Below are 24675 nucleotides of genomic sequence, written 5' to 3' on the forward strand. Positions count from 1 at the left end.
GTGCGCTGGTTTCCTCCCACAGTCCAAAGATCTGCGAGTTAGGTGGATTGGCCATGATAAATGCGCCGTGCCAGTCAGCGGCCGCTCGCAGTGCCCCCCCCCCCCACCGGCGATTCTCCAACCCGTGATGGGCTGACGTCCCGCCCGTTCTTTGCCAGTCCCGCCGGCGTAAATTAGACTAGGTCCCTTACCGGCGGGACCTGGTGGCGCGGGCGGGTTCCGGGGTCCTGGCGGGGGCGTGGGGCGAAATGTCCCCGGGGGGTACCCCACAGTGGTCTGGCCTGCGATTGGGGCCCACCGATCCGTGGGCGGGCCTGTGCCGTGAGGGCACTCTTTTCCTATGCGCCGGCTGTGTCTTCCTCTGCGATGGCCGACGTGTAGGTGAACCCCCCCCTGCGCATGCACGGGGATGATGTCAGCAGCCGTTTCCAGGCCGGCCGGCAGTGCGCAAACCACTCCGGCACCGGCCTAGCCCCTGAAGGTGCGGAGGATTCTGCACCTTTGGGGTGGGCCGACGCCGGAGTTGTTCACGCCACTCTGTCCTGCCGGGATCCCTCCGCCCCGCCGGGTATGGGAGAATCCCGCCCTGTATCTTTAACTCAAGCAGAAGAAAGTGTGGCCTGTCCCTTTAATTCAAATGAAAGGATGCAGTAGGTTGTGTTGATTTAAATTGTGGAGTGACACCAATGACAGAGATTGGCTGGGACTGGGTTTGATTGATTTGGCTTGGTGACCCATGTTGAGGCCAGAAGGCTGTTCTCTCCCCAGTAATAGATGATGATTAGATATTATTCCTTTGAAATGTTTTTCAGAGCCACAAGATTCCATTTTAGTTCCACTTTTGATTCTGGCAGTGGAGGTGAAAGATTCAGCAAAATCCTGTTCAGAGAACTGCTGCTCAGCCCCTTCAGAAAAGATCCAGCTAACTCTCTCTCTCTCCAATAAGCCTGTGAGTGTTGGATTCCTGAACAGGGCTTGAAGGCAGTGCAAAAACTGAGAGCAAACTCTGATGAAACAGGGACTTACCTCACCAGGAAAATTGTGAGTACAGGCTACAAAACAAGTACTGTGATTGTCAAACTTCCCCCTTCCCCCCCTGAGTTTGTCTGTCTTGTGTGTGGGTAGAGGGTGTGGGGTGGTAGGCAAGTTACAGTGGGAGTCAGGTACTTAATATTTAATCAACTGTATTTAATCAACATATGTCACCATTATTCTTGTTATAAATAAATAGTACTTGTATTTCACTTACAAACCTGGTTACTGTACTTATTGGGCAGCCGAGGGCCAAAGATTGTGGAAGAATTATTGGTTAATTCACTTGTGTTGTGACTCTGGGGCACGTGGAACTAGGATTGACCATGCACTTGCCCAGGGTGATGGAACACTGGTGATTACATTCTTTCCTTCATCTCTTCGAGTTCTCTTTCATGCTTTCCTTTTAGTCGTATTGGTACTTTACATGGGGGATGAATCGCTGGTTTCTTCTCTGGATCATTAGTAACGTGATACCAAAAATCATCAAAGCTGAAAACTGTCTCATCAAAATGTATTGGATGCAGTTGGGCAAGATCTTCCTTGTTTCTGATTGGAAGGTACTTTTCAATGGTGTATGACCTTCAATCCTCATTGGCACCTTCTTCATCTCATGGGTTACTGAAAACAGCTGCAGCTGTTAACAACAGCTCAGCCCCAGGACAGAAGGGCCATCTGTTTCTGGGAAATTGAGGTCTTTTCTTTTCTGTTTCCCTCTGACATAGATAGTTCCTCAGGTCGAATATCAGTTCCACCCTATTCTGCCACCGTGAGAGTTTGATGAGTGGGGAATTTCAAAGTGTTAATTTTGTTCTTAAAATCTAATCTCGTCTGTAATTAGCAGCAACTGGAAAGTACTGAATAAGTAGACAAAGTTTATTTCTTTCCTGTAAGTTAGACAAGGTAAACACACTCTGTTTGTAGAAACACACTCTGTTTCTCATCCGCAAGGAAAGCAGCTCGCTGTTTGGTGAGTAAGTGATTAAGGTCTTTTCTATTCCTAAGGTTTAAAACAGTATACAAGTTGGTGGTAAAGTTAATAAAATATCTAGAAAAGCAACATCAATAAGTGAATAATATAATTAAGTAATTAGTTAAATCATATTAAAGATGGCAGGACAGTTGAGGTGTCAAGACTACAACGTGTGGGACCTCCTGGGTGCCAGTGAGATCCAGTGTGCTCCGGTTTGTGGGGCTCTGGCAGCATGACAGGGGAAGGTGGCATGTGTATTGTTAGGAAAGTCTGGACCAGGACCATGCTGCGACCTGAATTCTTGCCAACGGAATAACTAAGAACGTAGAGAGTGCTAAAACTGAATAGTATGGCAAGTGTCGAAAGATGTGGCATATCAAAGAGTAGAGAAAAAGTAAGAGAGGAAAATAGTAATGTGGGAAATGAGGGTTGCAGAATGGCAGGAAGGGATAGAGAAAAAAAAACAAGAATTCCACAACAGACGTGAAAAAGATAGCAAAAAGACAAAACTAAAGGTGCTACGCCTGAATATGCACAGCATTCATAACGAAGTAAACAAATTAATGGCCTATATTGAAGTGAATAAATATGATTGGATATCCATTAAGGAGACATGGCTGCAGGATGATGAAGCTCAGGTCCTGAACTGTGAGGGGTATATTACACTTCAGGAAGATGACAAAACTAATAATAATCTTTATTAGCGTTACAAGATGGCTTACATGAACACTACAATGCAGTTACTGTGAAAATCCCCTCGTCGCCACACTATGGTGCCTGTTTGGGTACACTGAGGGAGAATTCAGAATATCTAATTAATCTAACAAGCACGTCTTTTGGAACTTGTGGGAGGAAACTGGAGCACCCAGAGGAAACCCAAGCAGACACGGGGAGAACATGCAGGCTCCGCACAGACAGTGACCCTAGCCGGGAATTAACCCTGGGACCCTGATGCTGTGAAGCAACTGTGCTAACCACTGTGCTACCATGTCGCCCATAGGTAAAGATGGAGGGGATATTCAAAGATGGCATTGGGGTTGCAATAGCTAGAAATGATCTTTGTTTCGGAGACGAAGGTGTAGAATTGATTTGGGTGCAGATGAGTAATCGTAGGGGAAATAAGTCATTAGCAGGAGTGGTCTAAAGGTTCTCTCACAGTAACCACAATGCAGGACAAAGTATACAAGAAGAAATATTGATAAAGGAACGGCAGCAATCATGGGTGGCTTTAATCTACAGATTAACTGGAAAGATCAGTTTTAGCCTGGTTGGGAGTTCATAAAATGTTTTTGTGGGAAAATGTGAAGTTGTTCACTTTGGCAGGAAGTAAAATAAAGCAGAATATTACTTAATGGAGAATGACTGCGGCATTCCGAGGTGAGGAGGGATTTAGGTGTTCCAGTGCATGGGTCACAAAGAGGTAGTATGCAGGTATAGCACATAATCAGGAAGACTTTCTTTTACTATAAAAGGAATTGAACAAAGAATTCAGGATAAAAGCAAATCACTGCAGATGCTGGAATCTGAAACCAAAGAGAAAATGCTGGAAACTCTCAGCAGGTCTGGCAGCATCTGTAGGGAGACAAAAGAGCTAGCGTTTCGAGTGCAGATGAGCTTTGACAAAGAGTTCAGGATGTTATGTTTCAGTTATACAGGGCATTGATGAGACCTCAAATACTTTGTGCAGTTTTATTTCCAGAAGGATGTAGATGAATTTAGATGGGCTGGGTTTGTTTCCACTGGATTTTAGAACATTGAGGGGTGATCAGATTTAAGTAGATAAGATCCTGAGTGGTCTTGATAAGGTGGACATAGAAAGGATGTTCTCTCTTGTGGGTGTATTCTGAACTAAAGGACACTGTTTTAAAATTAGGGGCCACCCTTATAGGACAGAGATGAGGATAATTTTTTTCTCTCAGAATTATGCAACTTTGGAACTCTGCCTCAGGAGGTGGAGATGGGGGTGATTGAATATTTCTAAGACAGCAGTAGATAGATTCTTGTTTGGCGAGGGAATCAAAGGTTATCAGGGAGCGGCACGGTGGTGCAGTGGTTAGCACTGAGGATCCGGGTTCAATCACGGCCCCGGGTCACTGCCCGTGTGGAGTTTTCACATTCTCCCCGTGTTTGCATGGTCTCACCCCCACAGCCCAAAGATATGTCGACTAGGTGGATTGTCCACGCTAAATTGCCCCCCAATTGGGTACTCTAAATTTATTTTTAAAAAGGTTATCAGGAGTAGATGAAAAATTAAATGAAAATCGCTTATTGTCATAAGTAGGCTTCAAATAAAGTTACTGCGAAAAGCCCTTAGTTGCCAAATTCCGGCGCCTGTTCAGAGAGGCTGGTACGGGAATTGAACCCACACTGCTGGCCTGCCTTGGTCTGCTTTAAAAGCCAGCTATTTAGCCCTGTGCTAAACCAGCCCCACATTGTGATCATATTAACCTTTAACGTGCACTCCGACTGACAGAACCTGGCACGTAGTCATGTTCTGAAAGGCACTCTTACAATGCACGTTCATTCTTTAAGCGACATTGCCAAATACCTCACAAACATGACACATGAATATTCATGAGTACAAGGCAGCAGACTAATTACGAGGGTTGAGGTGCCAAATGAGAGTGACATGACACATGGTGTAGCTACTATTTCCTAAAAGTATTTGTTTTATAAGGTGATTTCATGCTGTTTTCAGCCCAGTTTGATTACTGGCAGCGGCTCTCAGTACTGCTGGTAACTGCCTGTTTGCTTTGTGTCTTATTGTGATGAGTTGTCACTCTGAGGATTATTGATACAATCACTGAATGCTTACTGGGGCAAAGTGCAAATTTGTTCTCTGTGAAATTATAAAGATTGCGCATAGGAAGTAACGCTTCAAAGCATTGTTAGCTGTATTAGCTGGCGAACGTCCAGTTAATGTGGCCAGATGGAACTCCTGTGACAGTTTAACTCAAGCACTGGGCCATTTATCTTCAATGGGTCAACAGCTCAATTAAAATATTGTGAAGACAATAGAGATGCATTTGCGCTTATTTTAGCATTTTGTGATGGCATAAAATTATGTGGTAGCAAATTTTACAAGATCCAATTTATATTCCCATCAACTTCAATGGAGTGATGACAAACATGTTGACTACTCATTATGACCCATGTTAAAGTATCTCCCAAAGTCAAATAAGCTTATCAGCTGTTCACAGGAACCTAGAAGGCCATTCGGGTCTTCAAACGTGTTCTGCCATGCAACTAGTCCATGGCAGATCTGTACCCCAAAACCATGTTCTCATTCAATATCCCTTCATACCAAACAAGCATCTATTGCTTTCATTTGCAAACATTTCCATTGATCTAGCAACCATACATCAGTTGGAGAGAGTTCCCTTTGTGTGAATAAGTGCTTCCTGACTTCATTCCTAATGATCTCTAATTTGATGATTAATCCCTGTATTTTCTAAAGTCCCAGATCAGAGTAAATCATTCCTGGGTCAGATCATCGCAATACCTACAGCTTTGTCATCTTGTGTTGTAGGGATGAGAATTTGGGCAGTTACTTGCAGTTACTTGATAGTGCCAAGAAACACAGATGAATCCTATCAGTTTCCCATATGGAAATACAGATGCAGAGTGATGGCTGTATTTGCAGCAAATGAACATGTAACATGATAGAATCAATTGAAAGCAGTGGGCATCCAGTTATGAACAAAACATATAACGGTATGATCTTTTAAAAAATGGACAGATACATCAGACCATCTAATGTTAAACTCTGGAGTATAACTTGAATAAGCTGAATACAGATAATTTAATGTTGAGAAATGAGATTGAAGTTTTACTTGATTGAGATGATGCAATTAGGCATAGCCACAAACTTTAGGTGCATCACAGCCTTTCTGGTGTATCGTCAATATAAATCAATGCGATCTGTCGGGGTTGATCATGTGTGAGAGCGTGAATGCCGACCGTTGGGGAAAATGCATGGGAGTAAGGAACTGGGCAGCGTGGATCCAAGAATCAAAGAGTGAAGACCTGTTTCAGGGTCCTCTGTGTCTGTGTAGAGTGAACCTTTCTCTTGTTCTTAATAAACCTCTTTTTAGTTACACAAGAAGCCTCCGCAGTATTCCCTCAAACCACCACATTAGTGATGAGCATAAATCTGACAACAGTCAGAAGTCATCGTTAGCCTCAGAATTTGTATTGGAAGGGATTACATCAGAAGCCTCCAAATAAAAAAAGAAATGCCTATCATTGGAAAACCCGATCCGTTTGAGCAGAGGGACGAAGACTAGAGTCCATATATTGATATATTTCTTCATACAGGGGAAAGATAAACATAGGTTATTTTAAAGTTTGTAGGCTCCAGACCTACGGTCTCAGAAATAATTTTATGTCTCCAGAGGCTCCCAACACAAAATCGTTTCACCAATTGATGACGTTTGTGAAGGAGCACTTCAACCCAAACCCTCCATCAAACTACAATGCAACAAATTTTATTTGGCTGTCAGGGACCAGGAGAGACGATCTTAGCTTTTGTTGCCAGACACTGCCCAATTAGCGAACATTGCAAATTCGGCACGGCATTGAGAATTTCTGCGTGATAGGCTGGTCTGCGTCATCAATTACATCAATGTGCAAATGAAATTAGCTAACATTGCAAATTCGGCACGGCATTGAGAAATGCTACGTGACCGCCTGGTATGTGGCATCAATGTGCAAATGAAATTTCTGGCTGAGATAAAGATTTCCCTGGATAAGGCGATTGATATAGCTCAAGCAACCAAATGCGCTGAGAAGAGCAAGTCGGAGCTTCAATGGGTGTAAGACAGTGAAGTAAACCAACTATGGGGCAGGTTAATAGGCATAGAGGATGTTCAGCCACCATCCCAGGAGCATGATCAGAGTGAGAGGTCAGGACTAAAAATCGGCCATCAACCTAGGAATTATGACGGATGCTATAGATGCTGGGAAGATCTACCCCCAAGAAGTATCTCACTGCAGAGAATTAATCTGTTTTAGGTGCAACAAGCCATATTCAGACACATTACCACGCCAAGCAGGGCACACCAAGTTTAAAATAAAACAAACAATGACTTCAATGAATAATGTGGAGAAGAACTCTGATGAAGAATTAAAGATTTACAGGCTGAATATGGTGAAAGTAAGAAAAACAGCCCCAATAGAAATAGTCCTCATGGCCAAAGGGTGATCATTAAGCTTGAAGGTCAACACATCGGCCACGGTGGTGGGCGAACAAACTTTCAAATTTCTTCGAGGAGGAGTTCAGCCTTTGAGTTGAAGCAATAGAACCGCCAAGTTGGCAAAATATACAGTAGAGACTTTATGAAGGTTTTGATGACAACTACAATGCTAGTTGTAGTTATTACCAAGAGGATACCCAGCTACCCATGATCATCATGGAGGGACAATGCCAAAATCTTATGGGGCAAGATTGACTGTGCCAAATCAAGATAAACTGCTTGGAGATTTTCATAATATCAGATGACGTTTTCCAGGAAGTCTTATACAACTATAAAGGTGTGTTTCAGAACAAGCTAGGCCGAGTTTAAGGGGTAAGGGCCAAGACTTGTGTCAACGCTGAATCCACACCGATGTTTTTCAAGTCGAGGCCTGACCCTTACATCTTGCACCAGAAAGTTGAGGCAGAGGTAAACCATTTTGAAGCTTTGAGGATCATAAAACCCATGCAAGTTTCTGAGTGGGCAGCCCCCATTGTCCCTGTTTTAAAACCAGACCGCTCAGTCAAAATCTGTGGGGACTACACGTTTAGGATTAATCAAGCATCCCAATTTGACAAATACCCAATTTCCGGATAGAAGACATTTATGCAAAGTTGACGGGGAGGGGGGCTGATGATTGCAAAACTTGACTTAAGTCACACTTATTTCCAATTGAATGTAGACAGGGATCCCCAGAAGAATGTGACCATTTATAAGCACAAAAGCCTTTTTCAATACACCAGTTTATCTTTTCAGCCTGTGCAATATTTCAATGCACAATGGAAAATCTGTTTCGAGGCATCCCGATGGTTGTGGTTTACCTAGGTATTTGTTTTAGTGACAGGAACGTCATACGAAGAGCACCTTAGCCAGCTTAGAATAATAATAATAATCACTTATTGTCACAAGTAGGCTTCAATGAAGTAACTGAAAAGCCCCTAGTCGCCACATTCCGGCACCTGTTCGGGGAGGCCGGTATGGGAATTGAACCCGCGCTGCTGCTCTTGTTCTGCATTACAAGCCAGCTGTTTAGCCCACAGTGCTATACAAGCCCTGAAGAATTTCTAAGAAAATTCAGAAATGCTGGCATCAGATTGAGGTGAGACATTCCAAGCCAGCAAAGGCCACATACTTTGGATTCAAAGTTAACTCTAATGACCTGCACCCTCTTCAGGACAAGCTCAGGGCCATAAAAGAGGTCCAGGAGGGTGGAATGGTAGCATAGTGATTAGCACTGTTGCTTCACAGCGCCAGTGTCCCAGTTTTGATTCCCGGCTTGGGTCACTGTCTGTGAGCAGTCTGCACGTTCTCCCCGTGTCTGCGTGGCCTTCCTCCAGGTGCTCTGGTTTCCTCCCACAGTCCAAAGATGTGCAGATTAGGAGGATTGAACATGCTAAATTGCCCATAGTGTTCAAAAAGGTTGGGTGGGGTTACTGGGTTACAGGGGTAGGGTGAAGGTATGGGCTTGGGTGGGGTGCTCTTTCCAAAGGCCGGTGAAGACTAGATGGGCCGAATGGCCTCCTTCTGCAATGCAAATTTTATAATTCTATGATAATTCTATGAATGCCGCAGTTCTAAAATAATTTTTAGGGATTGTAAGTTACTGTGGTTAGTTCATCCCCAATTTGGCAACTATGTTGGCGCCACTACACCCCCTGTTAAAGAAACACCAAGGTTGGCATTAGAAAGAGCCACAAGAACAGGCCTTCATTTTTTTTTCTTAATAAATTTAGAGTACCCAATTGTTTCCAATTAAGGGACAATTTTAGCGTGGCCAATCCATCTAGCCTGCACATCTTTGGATTGTGGGGGCGAAACCCACGGAAACACGGGGAGAATGTGCAAACTCCACACGGACAGTGACCCAGAGCCAGGATCGAATTTGGGACCTCAGCACCATGAGTCAGCAGGGCTTACCCACTGTGCCACCATGCTGCCCTAAGAACAGATCTTCATGCACGTTAAACAAGCTCAACAGTTATCCAGCTTGTTAGTCCATGTTGATCCAAGCAAGCAAGCAAATATTCTTAACCTGTGACACATTACCTCATGATGCAGGTGCAGTCTTGTCCCAAAGAATGGAGAGTGCTCAAAAAGATCCGTAGCCTTCGTCTCCTGAACTCCAACTAACACACAACAGAAGTATACACAGATTTTTAAAAAGGCGGTGCTGTAATTTATGGTATCAAGAAACTCCGCCTGTATGTGGACGGCCATCGTTACGCCATTACAACTGACCACAAGTCATTGCTGGGACTCCTCCACGTGGACAAACCAATTCCTCCGATTGCTTCCGCCAGGGTACAACGGTGGGCTTCATTATTGGCGGCCTATAACTGAATTTTCCAGCATTATCCAGGGGCGCAATTCTCAAATGCTGGTGCCCTGAGTCAGCTCCCAATTCCCAAAATCTAGCCCCGCCACTTATCCCACAAGAGATTGTCCTGGTGTTAAATTTTCTCGACACACTGTCGGCCTCGTTAGCCCATATCAAGATCTGGATTCAACGCAATCCTGTCCTTTTGAAGGTGATGCGAATGGACTTGACCGGATGGCACCTTGACCAGTCAGATTAGTTTAGGCCCAACTCGTCAGAAAAGGTGAACTCAGTTGCAAGGACAGAGTTTTACTTTAGGGGTCCCAGGTAGTGGTACCATCCTGATAAATTATTAATTTCTTGATTTATTCATGATTTTAGGGGCTAATTGAATGCATAGCTGAGGAGTCAAATTATTAAAAATGTATTTGCTGTGAGAATAAAGTCACTGTTTTAGGTAATTAATAAACTATCAAACTTTGGTGCCACCTCTGCAGAAATTTAAAACATTGTTTCTTGAAAAGTTGCATAAAAATCCATTGTAATGCATAAAATGTATCAAAAGCAATATTAATGCAAGCATTTAATCTTTATAGGAATGGCATATGTGGCGGGTGCACATAGACATTTAATTAATTTGATGGACATTAGTGAATTTTAAGTAATGCCCAATGCTTGGATAACGAATCATGTTCTAAGTAACAGACAGTTGTTTGAATAAATCAGAAAGCCTCAGCTGAGAATTGGAACCAATGAGAGTAAGTAAGGGGTTAGACCATAGATATGAATACCTTTAAAAGTAAGACCTTGTGGGCAAGGTTCTGTTCCAGAATTCCTGCATTCCTGAGTTATTGAATCATCTATCTGTTTGTGTTCAAAGTGATTTATTCGTGCTTTATTGCCATGGATTCGACCCTTTTATGTATTGTTTGATATTTCATTTCTAAGTTTTGATTCAGTTCTTATGCAAGTGTACTAAAGTGAATATTCAGCAATAAAATTGTGTTTTGAACACACCCAATTGACTGGATCTGTGACTCTTATTTTGAAGATAAATAAAAGATCCGACACATCCGTTGCAAGAGAATCACTGTTGTAGGAATTGCACCATATGAAGGTGAAAATGTTGGCCAGGAGCTACATATCCCAGCATTGATAAGGATATTAAGCACCAAGTGTACCGGTGTGATTTCTATCAGGCAACACAAACCTTGCCGCCCACGGCCCCCTACATTAATGGGAATGGCCTGGTCGTCCATGGACGAGGTTACATATTGATTTTGCAGGCCCTTTCCTGGGAAGAATGTTCCTGTTGACACCCACTCCAAGTGGTTGAATGTTCGGAGATGGGAACGACAACCTTAGCAGCCACCATTGACACTTTGCATCACATCTTCGATATACACAGCCTGTCCGACGTAGAGGTGTCCGACAATGGCACTGCATTTACTAGGGAGCAATTTCAGCACTTTGTCAAAACAAACGCATCCACCAAGTTTCAACAGCCCTTTACCACCCCGTCTTGAATGGATTAGGAGGGAGAGCAGGTCAGATGTTCAAATGTGGGATGAAGAAAAAACTAACAGACCATTACGCCTCAGGTTGGCCAACTTCCTTTTCTCATGGGCAGCACGGTAGCACAAGTGATTAGCACTGTGACTTCACAGCGCCAGGGTCCCATGTTCGATTCCCCGCTGGGTCACTGTCTGTGCGGAGTCTGGACGTTCTCCCCGTGTCTGCGTGGGTTTCCTCTGAGTGCTCCGGTTTCCTCCCACATTCCAAAGACATGCAGGTTAGGTGGATTGGCCATGCTAAATTGCCCTTAGTGACCAAAAAAGTTAGGAGGGGTTATTGGATTACGGGGATAGGGTGGAAGTGAGGGCATAAGTGGGTCGGTGCAAACTCTATGGGCCGAATAGCCTCCTTCTGTACTGTATGTTCTATGTTCTAATAGTCCTCAATATCGGGGCCGCACAAGGCTGCGTACTTAGCCCCCCTACGGAACGCCCTGTACACACACGACTGCATGGCAAAATTTGGTTCCAACTCTATCTACAAGTTTGCTGACGATACGACCATAATGGGCCGGATCTCGAATAACGACGAGTCAGAATACATGAGGGACATAGAGAACCTAGTGGAGTGGTGCAGCGACAACAATCTATCCCTCAATGCCAGCAAAACTAAAGAGCTGGTCATTGACTTCAAGAAGCAAAGTACTGTACACACCCCTGTCAGCATCAACGGGGCGGAGGCGGAGATGGGTGGTGCCCCTGATGTTGTTGCTTGCTTCTCCCGGTCGGTCTTCGCTGCCTTTGTTGCTGCGCGTTCGCCTATGTTTCGGCTGTTCGTCATTTCTTTCTCCGGTACTTTCTTATTCTCTGTTACTGTGTTTGCCTTGGTTGTTGTCGTTTCCAGTGCTCTCCTTGCAGTTTGTGTTCCTTGATCTCCCCCCCCCCCCCCCTCTCTGGTTCCCCTCTATTGTTCTGTGCCTCCTCTCTTTCCTTCTTACCTCCCCCCCCCCTCCTTCCCTACAGTTCACCTATCTTTTCTCTTGAGTTTGCTATCCCCCTGCACTGCTCCCCCCAACCCCCCCACCCCAACCCCCGCCCCCTCTCCTGCCCCGGGTCTTTCCCTCCTTGTCATGCCTTGGCTCCTTTCCCCTGGCTCTTGGCCACTTGATTATTCGTCAGCTTGTTTGTTGGCTAGAAACTGGCTCCGGAACAGATGGGTGAATGGCTCCCACGTTCTGTGGAAGCCGGCGTCTGACCCTTGGATGGCGAATTTGGTTTTCTCCATTTGGAGAGATTCTGATAGGTCGGACAGCCAGTCTGCAGCTTTAGGTGGTGCTGCTAAATGCCAGCCAAGCTGGATTCTACAGTGGGTGATCAGGGTGGCAAAGGCAAGGACGTCCGCCCTCCACCCCATGAATAGATCCAGCTGTTCTGAAACCCCCGAAGACCGCCACTTTCAGGCATGGCTTTACCCTCACCCCCACCACTTTGGACATTGCCTCGAAGAAGGCTGTCCAGTACCCAGCAGGTCTGCGGCAAGACCAGAACATATGGGCGTGGTTGGCCGAGCCTCCTTGGCAACGTTGTGCCGGTGTTTATGTAGTTACATTGTGTATCTTGGGCGGAATTCTCCGCTCCCCACGCTGGATGGGAGAACCGTGGGAGGGCCGGGCGACTCATTTCACGCCCCCCTGGTGCCCCCCGCGATTCTCCCACCCCCCCGCTCGGAAGAATCGCCGCTCGCCGTTTTTCATGGCGACCGGCGATTCATCAGCCCGGATGGGCCGAGCGGCCTGCCGTTCCCGACCGGTTCACGACGGCGGCAACCACACCTGGTCGCTGCCGTCGTGAACATGGGTGCCAAATGCTAGTTTGAAGCTTGTGGGGGGCAGAGAGGGGAGTGAGCACCACGGCCGTGCTTGGGAGCGGATTGGCCCGCGATCGGTGCCCACCGATCGTCGGACTGGCGTCTCAAAGAGACGCACTCTTTCCCCTTCGCCGCCCCACAAGATCAAGCCACCATGTCTTGCGGGGCAGCGGAGGGGAAGATGGCAACCGCGCATGCACGGGTTGGAGCCGTCAGCCGTTGTGTCGTCAGCCGTGCATGCGTGGGTTGGAGCCGGCCAACCTGCGCATGCGCGGCTGACGCCACATAGGAGCCGCCGTTGCGTCATTCTCAGCGTGCCGCCTTGATGCAAGCGTCAAGGCCCGGTGGCCGAGATTTACGGAGCGCCGCTCCTAGCCCCCCGGGTGGGGGTGAATTAGGTGCGAGGAGCGGCCTCTGAGGCCGTTGTGAAACTCGGCCGAGTTCACGACGGCCTACCCGATTTATCGCGGGAGCGGAGAATTTCGCCCCTGGTGTTGCCCTAATATATAGATATAGAGAAATACAGCACAGAACAGGCCCTTCGGCCCACGATGTTGCGCCGAACTTTTGTCCTAGGTTAATCATAGAATTTTGGACAATTTTTCATGGCCAATCCACCCAACCTGCACATCTTTGGACTGTGGGAGGAAACCGGAGTACCCGGAGGAAACCCACACAGTCACGGGGAGGCTGTGCAGACTCCACACAGACAGTGACCCAAGTCGAAATCGAACTTGGGACCCTGGAGCTGTGAAGCAATTGTGCTATCCACAATGCTACCGTGCTGCCCTTAAGAAGTTAACCTACACTCCATTATTCTACCCTAATCCAAGTACCTATCCAATAGCCGCTTGAATGTCCATAAATTTTCCGACTCAACTACTACCACAGGCAGTGCATTCCATGCCCCCACTACTCTCTGGGTAAAGAACCTACCTCTGACATCCCCTCTATATCTTCCACCATTTATCTTAAATTTATGTCCCCTTGTAATGGTGTGTTCCACCCGGGGAAAAAGTCTCTGACTGTCTACTCTATCTATTCCCCTGATCATCTTATAAACCTCTATCAAGTCGCCCCTCATCCTTCTCCGTTCTAATGAGAAAAGGCCTAGCACCCTCAACCTTTCCTCGTATGACCTACTCTCCATTCCAGGCAACATCCTGGTAAATCTCCTTTGCACCTTTTCCAAAGCTTCCACATCCTTCCTAAAATGAGGTGACCAGAACTGCACAAATGTGGCCTGACCAAGGTTTTGTACAGCTGCATCATCACCTCACGGCTCTTAAATTCAATCCCTCTGCTAATGAACGCTAGCACACCATAGGCCTTCTTCACAGCTCTATCCACTTGAGTGGCAACTTTCAAAGAACTATGAACATAGACCCCAAGATCTCTCTGCTCCTCCACATTGCCAAGAACCCTACCATTAACCCTGTATTCCGCATTCAGATTTGTCCTTCCAAAATGGACAACCTCACACTTGTCAGGGTTAAACTCCATCTGCCACTTCTCAGCCCAGCTCTGCATTCTATCTATGTCTCTTTGAAGCCGACAACAGCCCTCCTCACTATCCACAACTCCACCAATCTTCGTATCATCTGCAAATTTACTGACCCACCCTTCAACTCCCTCATCCAAGTCGTTAATGAAAATCACAAACAGCAGAGGACCCAGAACTGATCCCTGCGGTACGCCACTGATAACTGGGCTCCAGGCTGAATATTTGCCATCCACCACAACTCTCTGTCTTCTATCGGTTAGCCAGTTTGTTATCCAACTGGCCAAATTTCCCACTATCCCATGCCTCCTTACTTTCTGTATAAGCCTACCATGGGGAACCTTATCAAATGCCTTACTAAAATCCATGTACACTACATCCACTGCTTTACCTTCATCCACATGCTTGGTCACCTCCTCAAAGAATTCAATAAGACTTGTAAGGCAAGACCTACCCCTCACAAATCCGTGCTGACTATCCCTAATCAAGCAATGCCTTTCCAGATGCTCAGAAATCCTATCCCTCAGTACCCTTTCCATTACTTTGCCTACCACCGAAGTAAGACTAACTGGCCTGTAATTCCCAGGGTTATCCCTATTCCCTTTTTTGAACAGGGGCACGACATTCGCCACTCTCCAATCCTCTGGTACCACCCCTGTTGACAGCGAGGACAAAAAGATCATTGCCAACGGCTCTGCAATTTCATTTCTTGCTTCCCATAGAATCCTTGGATATATCCCGTCAGGCCCGGGAGACTTGTCTATCCTCAAGTTTTTCAAAACGCGCAACACATCTTCCTTCCTGACAAGTATCTCCTCAAGCTTATCAGTCTGCTTCACGCTGTCCTCTCCAACAATATGGCCCCTCTCGTTTGTAAATACTGAAGAAAAATACTTGTTCAAGACCTCTCCGATCTCTTCAGACTCAATACACAATCTCCCGCTACTGTCCTTAATCGGACCTACCCTCGCTCTCGTCATTCTCATATTTCTCACATATGTGTAAAAGGCCTTGGGGTTTTCCTTGATCCTACCCGCCAAAGATTTTTCATGCCCTCTCTTAGCTCTCCTAATCCCTTTCTTCAGTTCATTTCTTTTCATGTACTTAATGATCTGTTGAGCTGCTCACAGAAAAATACTTTCACTGTACCTCGGTACACATGATAATAAACAAAAATCAAAATGATGCTACCGTGCGACGCATTCTCCCCTTACCACCATGTTACTATTCCGCAGGATCCGCTTCCTCCAAAAGCTCCAAAAAGTCAGCCCCTTAAAAGGATACTGCATCAAACAAAAACAAACTCCAAAGGAAGCTTAAAACATAAACACAAAAGGTGATAAAGAGTTTGATAAACGTACCCCGGGCATGGAAAGCATCAATCGAGCTGGTGGACACCATGTTCTCCTTCTCCACAGACACCCAGCCATGAATGTAGCCTTGGAGAGGGACAAGGAGGGTGTGGAGGGGGGAGGGGTGCAAACAACCCCTGCATGACCTGCTGCCTGGACCTGGTGATGGCACACTTAGCCAGGCTCAGGAGCAGGTGCACCAAGTGCATTAGCTGCATCTTTGATCGTAAGGTTTCTTACTGAAATAATTTGCTAAGCTCTCAGGTGGTACTTATGAAATCATTGCAGGAATTCAATTGCCAGGTTGTTTGAGGAATCCTGCTTTTATTTTCCTCACGGGCATTCAGGAAGTCTCTTGTATCACGGAGAAAGTCATTTCCCAGTGAAATCTCAAAGAAACATTCAGATTTAATGGCTGCCTGCATCATTTTACAGCTATAAAGGCAGGCAAACTACCAATTGTAAAATTCAGTAGTGGCACTCTGGCACAAAGCTGACTAAGTTTTCCTTGGAATGAGAAATCAAGATGCAATCTTTTTTTTTTGATAGGCAGGGGTTGAGACTCTGTGTAGAGCAGCACAAGAGCTGTATTTCTTTTGCAGTCAACATGTGTGCCAATACCTACCGTCACACAGTAAGTCAACGATCGATTGTCAGGTTACAGATTTTTGAGACGAGCATCCTGGAAAAATTGTGAATATTAGTTCATGGGGAAATGTGCTGGGCCGTGTGGCAGGATTGTCATCACGGCTGCTGCTGTTCCTGGTTACGCTATAGAGTGAAAACGCTGCTACGAACGTACGCACAGAGATCAGGAGTTGACCATCAGCCCCTCGAGCCTGCTCCGCCATTTAATAAGATCATGGCTGATCTGACAACAATGTCAAATCCACATCCCGTCCACCCCTTTTTTTACCAAGAATCCAGCCACCTCTGCCTGAAAAAATATTCAAAGACTTTGCTTCCATTGCCTTTTCAGGAAAAGAGTTCCAGAGGCTCACCACCGTCTGAGTGAAAAGATTCTGCCTCGTCTCCATAGGCAACGTCTTATTTTTGAACAGTGACCCCATTTCTAGATTCTCCCACAAGAGCAAACATCTTCTCCACATCCACCCTGTGAAAACTTCTCGTGATCGGATTTGTTTCAATCAAGTCACCTCTTACTCTTCAAAACTTCAGCCTAGCCTGTCCAAACATTCCTCAGAAGACAGCTTTTGTTACTTTCTATTCTTTTAGCCAAACATTTCTTGAGGCAAGCGATGGATTTTGAAGGGAATATACCATCTATGCTCGTGTAAAAGCTGACCTCATGTAAAAGTTGACCCAGCACTAGAACCACATGCCCTCCTCTTCTGGGGTGTGGAGGCTGTTGGGTGGAATAGTGAGGCTCCTAAATAAAAATAGAGAGCGAGAGAGAGAGACAATAAATGTCTGGTTTCGATACTGTTTCCCCAATTCCCTTGTGCATTCTTTTGAGAGGCATCTCAGGCATGTCAGTCTAGTGTATTTTAGTTGAAAATATTGCCCATGTAAAAATTGCCCCGTCACTTTTTGCTTAAAAAAATTTGTCTAAAAATTTTACATCACTATATATGGTAGTCTTATGTGGGGTAGCCATGCATTCAACCACCAAACTGTTGGGATCACCTTAATTTTATGATATTTAATATTTCTTGAGTGTGGAATAAAATTTCACAGCTGTGGCATTCTGTCATCGAAAAACATTCAGGCAGAAAAATGATTTTTTTTTTCAAAGTTTATGCCTGATCCACTTATTGGGGAGTAATTGCTTATTCCAATTATATTCTGCGTGTCCCAGATGCAGTTGTAATGATCTGGATCCACAGAGACACAGAATAGTTTAACGAGCCACTAGAGCCCAATATTCTTTTAATAGCATTGAGCATGGTGTAAACTCAAATTGAGTAATGCCAATTATATGCTTGTCCCAGGATGGGAAGCTGTAGGTTGGCACCTTTGGCAACATATCTGAACTTGGGCAGGATGGAGAGATGGATAATTATTTCTCATTCTCATTCTTTTTGTCCTTTTAACTGTCAATTGTGTTCATATAAAAGTCTTTCAAAGTCGTATCGTGAATGCTGAATATACTGTTCCTTGGTTCAATACTTTCTCAACTTCCTAATCTTCTTTTGGTGAATTTTGTGCTTCATGAAGTGAAGGATGTTCCTGAAAGAATAAACCTGCATGCATGTAGCGTGTGTGGAAGGGCATGTATGAAAATATGGGGGTAAAGACGCGGGAGTGATTGAGAGTAAAGGATTAAATCCAATGATAGCTACTGAGCATGTGCGGAAGGAGATATGCTACCATGCTGCCACTCACTTGAGAGAAGATGACTGAGAAGCAATTCAGAGCGAAGCTGTAGCTATGTTCTAATGTTCGATCGCCTTGTAAATAGTTTGTGTATTAAATGAAGATATTTGGAATGAAAGACCATTGCGTCCAGCTGGATCTCTTCAAGGTTCCCAGCATGGGTCACTGTCTGTGTGGAGTCTGCACATTCTCCTCGTGTCTGTGTGGGTTTCCTCCGGGTGCTTCGATTTCCTCCCACACTCCAAAGATGTGCAGGTTGGTGGATTGGTTACATTAAATTGCCCCGTAGTGTCCAAACGTTAGGTAGGTTACGGGTTAGGGTGGTATTTCAGGTGCTGGTGTACACTCGATGGGCCGAATGGCCTTCTGCACCGTAAATTCTATGATTCTACACTGAGAAACCAAGATACCCTGAGACAAACTCACAATACCAGAATGCCCTTCATTGCAAAACAATCTCTGTAGCTGGTGAGGTAATTTTGTAGTGTGGTCCTGGGTACAGTAAAAGGAAATAAGGCAGCCATCTTCATATAACCGTGTCCTGAAAGAGCGATGAGATTGATGAGAAGATTTTTGTTAACTGATGTTAGTGAAGAGATAAATGTTGACCAAGGCACAGCAAGAACTCTCCATTTTGGTTTTGGACAGTGCCATGCTCATCTTTTATATCCATCTGAAATAGCTGATGGGCTTTAATTAAAAATCTTATCCAAAGAAAGGCACCTCTGACATTGCAACGCTCCCTCAAGACTGTACTGAAGTATCAGCTTAGATTACTTTTTCAAATCCCTGGCTGAGAATTGAGAATTTTGTCACAGAGTGAAGACTGGCTGCAATGAGGGAGCTCTTAGGCCTGATTTTCTGCTTCTTCACTTACCAGACCACGTTCTTCCACCCATCAAAACGGATTCAAGGCAACCACTCACATGAGATTATAAGACTCAGCAAATTGTGTGCAACCAATGAGAGAGAAAATGCTGGAAAATCTCAGCGGGTCTGGCAGCTTCTGTAGGGAGAGAAAAGAGCTAACTTTTCTAGTGTGTGCAACCAATTGTGAGAGACCAGCAAGCTTCTTGCTCACCTGTTCCTCAGATCCATGAGTCAGCATGAACTCTATCGAACACCGAGCTCCAGCCTGTTTTGCCACTTCTCTTCCTGAATGGATGTTCTGCAGCCATTAAAAGGATCTCATACCACCAAAACTGCATGTTGGGTTCGAGTCATTGTTTCTTGTTGAGTTGCTGCAGCCATTTCTGCCCCCTGACAGCTTTACGTACACCCAGCAACATTTCAAGAGCTGCTGGCATTAGATTATCCATCTGTGACCATAGCACATCCTCAGGATGTCATTTGTCTTATGCCAGCTTTGCAGCTATATCATGTAAATAAGCCTATTTTGTCACAGCTTACAACATTATAGGAGCATACAGAGCCTGAGGAAAGCCATTACTGCACCAGACCTGCATTATTAACTCATTAGTTTTTTCCTCTCACAGTTAAGAGATATTGTATTCACCAATGCTTACTGTATCACAAGACTCTCTGATCTCTTGATATTTCTATCATTAATATTCCCCATAATGAATGGCATAGACTTTAACCTATTTATGGAAATTGCAGGCTTCTCTGTTGCATCTCTCACTTCCCATAGCAACTACGTTTTAGAAACAATTGAAACTTTTGTGAACCAAAGATAAAAACCCAGCTGCAAATGGGAAGCATCCCCTTAATTATTCAGTCCTTCATGCTCTATGCACTAAATACAATCAACCCACCATTGCAATTCACCATTTTCCTGCACAACATATGTTTTCCATTCAATTACAGAATGCTTTGGTTTAAATTGAGCTGTTGACTGAACAATGAAAAGGGCTGTACTACAAATGTTGGCAAACTGGCCGCTTTAATCTACATCTTTTAACAAACTTGATCCAAGCAGAACATTTCCTGATAATCTAATTATATGTTTATCAGGATTCAACTTGAGTCTGTTAAATAATAGATGAAACTTCAACAACAGATATCATCAGCTACACTTTAATGGGAGGCTGTCTTCATAATATTAGAAATATGTTTAGATAATCTTTTTAGTTCCATGATAATGATAACAAGCATGCGTATAATGGTGTTATTATGCTGGATTATACTATTGCCACAGTTGCATGTGACCCAATCTACCTCCAAAAAGATAACTTTAGGCAAACATATTTTTTTAATTCACATCTAACAGCCTGATTTAAACAATAATAATATTTATTAGTGTCACAAGTCGGCTTACATTAACACTGCAGTTCACTTACTGTGAAAATCCCCTGGTCGCCACACACCAGCACCTGTTGGAGTACACTGAGGGAGAATTCAGAATGTCCAATTCACCTAACAAGCACGTCTTTCTGGACTTGTGGGAGGAAACCGGGGCACCTGGAGGAAACCCACGCAGACATGGGGATACATGCAGACTCAGCACAGACAGTGATCAAGCTGGGAATCACACCTGAGACCCTAGCGCTGTGAAACAACAGTGCTAACCACTGTGCTACGTATTACCCATTTATGTGCACTAAGACATCTGTTCACTATAAATCCAGGGCACCGTGAATCCACTATATATGGTGAATCCCGTCTATGGTAAATCCAGTGCATAGTACATCCAGTGCATGGTAAATCCAGTGCATTATGAAGCCACACCAGAGTGAAGCCAGGGCATAGTGAATTGTGCGCAAAGCAAAGTTGTCAAAGGACCAGTCAACTGAGTAGCAAGTAATTCTGGTTCATTGCAATGCATGACATGACTGTAGGAATTCCTCAGTCAGAGCAGAATCTTCAGCAAAACTATCTTCATCAACGACCCTCTGTCTGCCATAAAGTCAGAAGTGGGGCTCATTTCTGACGACTCTACAATCTTCAGCTGCATTCACAATGCTTCTGAATTCCAGAGAGTGGAGCTGAGTTGAATACAGCTTGTGTGACCAAACAAGGGGAACGGGCAGACAAAGAGATGGGGGGGGGGGGGGGGATGCATTGAATACCAGATTTAGAAGACCGATAGATGCAAGTGCTATAAGGAAGGGATGGTGGAAGTTGCAAAGAAAGGACAGGAAGATTTGAAGATGAGGATTTTAAATTAATTCCGCTGGAGAATAGCAATGGGGATAATGGGTTAATGGGAAAAGGTAGTGGAGTTTGCAACTAGTTGAAGTTTGTCGAGGGAGGAAGAAATCAGCAAAGAGAATGTTGAAGAAACTGGGCCTCAAAGTAACAAAAGTTTTGAGATGGTTTTGCTGGAAGGGGTGAAGTAGAAATGAATATGGCCACGGTATTCAATGTGCTGTAGGCTTTGAAACTCAACTTTGAGCTTACAGGATAGTAAGGTTTGATATGGTCTCATTCAATCTGATTGGACAAGGACCGGGTTGAATTTTTAGGGCGTAGGGTTAGGGCTGTAAACAATGGCTTGGATTTCCTCATGTTCATCCAAAGAAATTTTCAATCATCCAGACAAGTCAATCAATCTGACAGTACACATGTAGTCATGGGGTTGAGGGACGTGGTTTGGATGTAAAGCATCATCAACATGGCCTAATTGAGGGACGGGCCAGAATATATCTGTTGGGAATTCTCGATGTAATTTGTACAAGAACGTGGTGTGGAGATGGACTGGGGTGAGTACAGTAAGAAGTCTTACAACACCAGGTTAAAGTCCAACAGATTTGTTTCGAATCACTAGCTTTCGGAGCACTGCTCCTTCCTCAGGTCATTCACCTGAGGAAGGAGCAGTGCTCCGAAAGCTAGTGATTCGAAATAAACCTGTTGGACTTTAGCCTGGTGTTGTAAGACTTCTTACTGTACAAGAACAGGAAGAGAAGCATTATCCAAGATGGTGGGACAAGAACGAGAAGAGCCACACAAGAGCAAAAGTGGGACAACAGCAGCAAGACATTAGACCTGGATGGCCTGGCCAACTTTGTCCTATCATGGAGGCTGAGGAGGATACTGGGAGGGATATTGGGAGTTGGCATTCTGTAGTTACAGCATGGTGGGCGTCCTTAAGCTAGAGTTTTGAGAGAGTGGAGGATGGATTTGGGATGGGGGAATGATGGCAATTGGAAAGGATGAGGAGTTAGAGGGTAGGATTTTGAGACAGATAATCAGATTGATTTTAACAGGTGGGGGCAAGTATCTGAGCGATTGAAGTTATTAACACTTGTGGCAAGCACGGAGGTTAGGAAAAAGAACAGTTCTCAGGAGTTAAGTACTGCGGAGAATCGATAGGGCAGGATGTAGGTGTAGTGAAACTTGAGAGAGAAAAAGGACCTTAATCTGCGACTCGGAGCTTGGCAACCACAGTTCTCATGGGACTGTAGGATTTCTGCACCTGATTGGCTGGTAAAAAGGGCCACACATGCACAATTGCTGTCTTTCACATCTTCTGGCGAGGCACCGGAACTGCGCAGAAGAAGGTTCAAAACAAAGGAGGGGGGCAAACTCATATCCCAGGAAACAGTCCTAGGTAAAGGACAAGGATAGAAATCAGAAATAAATCCTGTTAAACAATGTTAAGAGAAAGGAACAGGGAAATTAATTCCAAATTAATGAGAGAGCTGGGGGGAACAGACTTGAAGGAAATTGGGCTCAGAGAAGTTTAGAAAATCTGAGAGGGCAAATGAAGGTTGGTGACTCTGTGCTATGGGCCTTGAGGTCAAAGGTACCTTTTGGAGCAGTCATATCCTGCTTTGCATGGTTAAAGATCTGAAAGTGTGCTTGGAAAGTGGGTACCCAAGGGAAAGGAGTCTCAGACAGTGGGGCTGATTCCCCGGAGGTGGATTCTTGTTGCCAAGTGGGAGTAACGTTTGGAGAGAATTCCCAGGCGATATCTTCAAATTTGGAGATTGGAAACCCTCACAAGAATTGCCAAGGAGCAGAATTTTGCCCTTACTGCCGGCAGGTTTTCCTGGTCAATGGACATTTGAATGGCTTCCTGAATTTTCCGGCTCTGCCCACTTCCCCACAATGGGACTGTAAAATTCCACCCTGAGCTTCTGCAAGATCGGTTGGCTCACAATGTGACAAGCCTCTGTGTGGGCTGTTGAGAAATCCATAGAATCTGCTATGGTCGTAACTGTCATTTCCTTTGGAGTGGGGTGTGGCTGTCCACAGTTCACCAGTTAATTCACATGTCCTGCATACTTACTCTGAATGTATAAGGTCGCTACCTTCAATTATTTTTTCTTTTTGAATTTGTATGTGTCTTGTTATGGGCCAGGGTTAGAAACTCCAAAGTATATTATGAAGTTCATCTGACCTATAATCTTTCTGTTGAATTTGCTAGGATGAGCACAAAACCTTCCTAGGCGCTTTCATTAGAACATTGAGTGTTCTGCAGTGCAGAAGGAGGCCATTCGGCCCATCGAGTCTGCACCAACCCACTTTAAGCCCTCACTTTCACTCTATCCCTGTAACCCAATAACCCCTCCTAACCTTTTTGGACATTAAGGGCAATTTAGCAATGGCCAATCTACCTGACCTGCATGTCTTTGGACAGTGAGAGGAAACCGGAGCACCTGGAGGAAACCCACGCAGACACGGAAGAACGTGAAGGGCAATTTAGCATGTCCAATCCACCTAACCTGCATGTCTTTGTACTGTGGGAGGAAACCGGAGTACCAGGAGGAAACCCACGCAGACACGGGGAGAATGTGCAGACTCCGTACAGACAGTGACCCGGCAGGGAATGAAACCTGGGACCCTGGTAAAGCCACAGTGCTATCCACTGTGCTATTGTGCTGCCCACTTCAATTAAAACAAGGTTTAGTCTAAGAATGTAGTTAACATATATATATAAACGCAGCAAGAATTTTGTTAGCAATTACAAGCATAAAGACAACACAACAGCTAGAGTAATCTATGTATAGAACACTTAATGAATTACCCCTTAGCTGTTCCAATTCAATAACAATATCGATTAAACCAAAACCCCTTTCAAGGGCATGGCCCAGCACACTTTATTCTCACTTGACTGGGACTGGTCCATTCCCTTTCCCTGAGCTTCTGATCCAGTTTCAACCAGAAGTTTCAAACTCCTTCCGGAAAACAACTCTATATTTAAAGTAACAAAGGCAGTTTGCCATTTCCAATGTGCTTTTTACTGGAACAACTTATAAAATGAAAACAGAGAAAAACAGGGAAAACATTTCTTTTTCCTTCTGCAGTCCAAAGCAACCAAAGAAAAACTGAAACCAAAAATAAACCCTCTCACCTAACAGCCACAACCCAGCTCCTCCCGCAAAATGACTGAAGCCGTTCTACAAGTCACATAATAAGAGACCAAACCTTTCTAAAGGGACACCCAATGACAGTCCGTAGAGATACAGCTGGGGGTGAGGGAATGGTGAATATTTGAATTATTTCCTTGTGTTTGTATTGAAATCTTTACAGTCCTGGTTCATTTGTTTTATTCCTTGTGTTAAAAGTTCATCAGCAGACCTCTATGAATTTGTTCAGTAACTTACCTCCATGGTGCCTAAAAATGAAATAAGAAATAGGGGCTG

Source organism: Scyliorhinus canicula, chromosome 1, assembly GCF_902713615.1.
Source record: "Scyliorhinus canicula chromosome 1, sScyCan1.1, whole genome shotgun sequence".
In the NCBI taxonomy this organism is placed as follows: Eukaryota; Metazoa; Chordata; class Chondrichthyes; order Carcharhiniformes; family Scyliorhinidae; genus Scyliorhinus; species Scyliorhinus canicula.